Source organism: Cucumis melo, unplaced genomic scaffold (assembly GCF_025177605.1).
Source record: "Cucumis melo cultivar AY unplaced genomic scaffold, USDA_Cmelo_AY_1.0 utg001189l, whole genome shotgun sequence".
Lineage (NCBI taxonomy): Eukaryota > Viridiplantae > Streptophyta > Magnoliopsida > Cucurbitales > Cucurbitaceae > Cucumis > Cucumis melo.
The window spans coordinates 22,501-25,859 of record NW_026124464.1 but is presented as its reverse complement, the minus strand read 5'-3'; positions in this window follow the sequence as shown (position 1 = coordinate 25,859).

Sequence of the window (3,359 nt, the reverse complement as noted above, 5' to 3'; positions counted from 1 at the left end):
TGTTGCCATGATCCACCGAGATTCAGCTCGACCCTACCCACACAAAACTCATATATTTATTCCAATTGCCATGGAGGTAATAGCTTACGTAAAAGGACGAAAAACATAAGTGTTAGCGAGGGGTTGGCCTTGGACTAGAAAACAAGTTGAAGCAATTCATCTTTGAATGCCCAAGTATAAGATAGGGTGCTCGTGTGCAAGTCAAGGCCCATGGCCGAGGCCTTGGAGTACAAAGCACGGCCATGGGCGCGCGCGCCGTGCGTCAGTGGGCGTCTGTGGGTCGCCCGCTGCATGCCCGTGCGTCTGCGGGGGGGCGTGCGCGCAGGGTGCCGCGCGCGCCATGCGTCTGCGGGCGTGTGTGGGGCGCGCGCCGCAAGCCCATGCGACTGCAGTGGGACGTGCGCGGCAGCGTGGGGATCCATCTAAGGGGCGTGCGTGCTTGGCTTGTGAGTGGCAGATGATCCTTGTTGCCATGATCCACCGAGATTCAGCTCGACACTACCCACACACAACTCATTTATTTCTTCCAATTGCCATGGAGGTTATATCTTATGTAAAAGGACGAAAAACATAAGTGTTAGTGAGGGTTTGGCCTTTGACTAGAAAACAAGTTGACGCAAATCATCTTTGAATGCCCAAGTATAAGATAGGAAGCTCGTGTGCAAGTCAAGGCCCAAGGCCGAGGCCTTGGAGTACAAAGCACGGCCATGGGCGCGCGCGCCGTGCGTCAGTGGGCGTCTGTGGGTCGCCCGCTGCATGCCCGTGCGTCTGCGGGGGGCGTGCGCGCAGGGTGCCGCGCGCGCCATGCGTCTGCGGGCGTGGGGCGCGCGCCGCAAGCCCATGCGACTGCAGTGGGGCGTGCGCGTAGGGTGCCGCGCACGCGATGCTTGTGCGAGCGTGGGGATCCGTCTAAGGGGCGTGCGTGCTTGGCTTGTAAGTGGCAGATGAGCCTTGTTGCCAAGATCCACCGAGATTCATCTCGACCCTACCCACACACAACTCATTTATTTCTTCCAATTGCCATGGAGGTCATATCTTATGTAAAAGGACGAAAAACATAAGTGTTAGTGAGGGGTTGGCTTTGGACTAGAAAAAAAGTTGAAGCAAATCATCTTTGAATGCCCAAGAATAAGATAGTGTGCTCGTGTGCAAGTCAAGGACCAAGGCCGAGGCCTTCGAGTACAAAGCACGGCCATGGGCGCGCGCGCCGTGCGTTAGTGGGTTTGTGTGAGTCGCGCGCTGCATGCCCGTGCGTCTGCGGGGGGGCGTGCGCGCAGGGGGCCGCGCGCGCCATGCGTCTACGGGCGTGTGTGGGGCGTGCGCCGCAAGCCCAGGCGACTGCAGTGGGGCGTGTGTGGGGCGCGCGCCGCATGCCCATGGCCGAGGCTTGCACACGAACGCCTAGGGTGCCCACCATGCGCCATGCCCTTCGGGCGTGTGTGGGGCGTGCGCGCAGAGTGCTAAGCGCGGCATGCGTCTGCGGGTGTGTGTCCGCGCGCCGCATGCCCAGGCGTCTACGTGGGACGTGCGCGCAAGCCGCGCGCAGCATGCGTCTGCGTTGGGCGTGACCACCCACGTCTAGAATTCATGGAAAAAAACTCTATGGAGGTTGTTGGAACAAACCCGTGCCCCCACCGTGCATGCCCACATGCCCACCGAGCATGCAGCATGCGCGCCCCCATGCGCACGAATGCGGCACGGCCATGGGCGCGCGCGCCGCATGGCCATGCGTCTGCGTGGGGCGTGCGCGCAGGGTGCCGCGCGCGCAGGGTGCCGCAATGCCCACTCAACACACAAATGTGATGTCAAACCTATGTTCTAGTGCTTGGATTGTTATGAAATTTTTTCTGGGATCTAAAAAATGTAAACAAAGGATGTCCTCCAAAAATTAGTATTTTTGGAAACGTTTTACTATTTTTAAATTATTTTTAATTTTTTAACAATAAAAATTCATAAAATATTATTGGTTGGTTCAAAAATTATGAAACTTGTTTTCCACACTCATTTGAATGTCTAAAACATAATACAATCAAGTCCCGGTCATAATAATAACACAATCAAGATTTATGGCATGGTGTGACATTTCGGCTTTTTCATATGCAAGCCTGCCAGACCCAAAAAAGCCAGAATGTACTATATAGGGGGGCGACCTGCCTGCATGGGCGGGGCGCGGGGGTACCCCTATGCCGCGGCGCCGACCCTTCAAGCACATTGCGCCCATCATGGGCACATATGCTTGGGGGGTCGGCGCCGGCGGAGTGCCACCTCCGGCCGCCGGCGGCGAGTGAGAGTGGGTGTCGAGTTGATGCTCGGATGGGCTTGCGCGGACAATGCTTGCACCTCGGTGTGGGCGTGCACTCCAAGCGGGCTTGTTCGTGAGGAGACGAGATAACTTGCGATTGCTTTGTGCTTGGTGGACGAAGGGTTCGGCCGGAGTGCCACATCCGACCGTCGGGCAAGGAGTGAGAGCGGGATGGGCGTGCTTGGACAATGCTTGCACCTCGGTGTGGGCGTGCACTCCAAGTGTGCTTGTCTTGGCGATTGTTTCGTGCTTGGCGGAGGGGTTTGGCCATAACGATGGGCTTGTCCGTCGGGCAGGGAGTGAGAGCGGGTGTCGAGTTGACGCTCGGATGGGCTTGCGCGGACAATGCTTGCACCTCGGTGTGGGCGTGCACTCCAAGCGGGCTTGTTCGTGAAGATATGAGATGTCTTGCGATTGCTTTGTGCTCGGTGGACGGGTTTTATCGGAGTGCCACGTCCGACCGTTGGGCGGGGAGTGAGAGCGGGTGTCGAGTTGATGCTCGGATGGGCTTGCGCGGACAATGCTTGCACCTCGGTGTCGGCGTGCACTCCAAGCGGGTTTGTTCATGAAGATACGAGATGTCTTGCGATTGCTTCTTGCTTGGTGGAAGGGTTTGGTTAAAATCGATGGAATGCCGGGCCCCTACGTCGGGCAAGGAGTGAGAGCGGGATGTCAAATTGACATTCTTGGATGGGTTTTGCTTGGACAATGCTTGCACCTCGGTGTGGGCGTGCACTCCAAGTGGGCTTGTCTTGCAATTGCTTCGTGCTTGGTGGAGGGGTTTGGCCATAACGATGGGCTTGTCCGTCGGGTAGGGAGTGAGAGCGGGTGTCGAGTTGATGCTCGAATGGGCTTGCGCGGACAATGCTTGCACCTCGGTGTGGGCGTGCACTCCAAGCGGGCTTGTTCGTGAAGATACGAGATGTCTTGCGATTGCTTTGTGCTCGGTGGACTGGTTTCGTCGGAGTGCCACATCCGACCGTTGGGCGGGGAGTGAGAGCGGGTGTCGAGTTGATGCTCGGATGGGCTTGCGCGGACAATGCTTGCACCTCGGTGT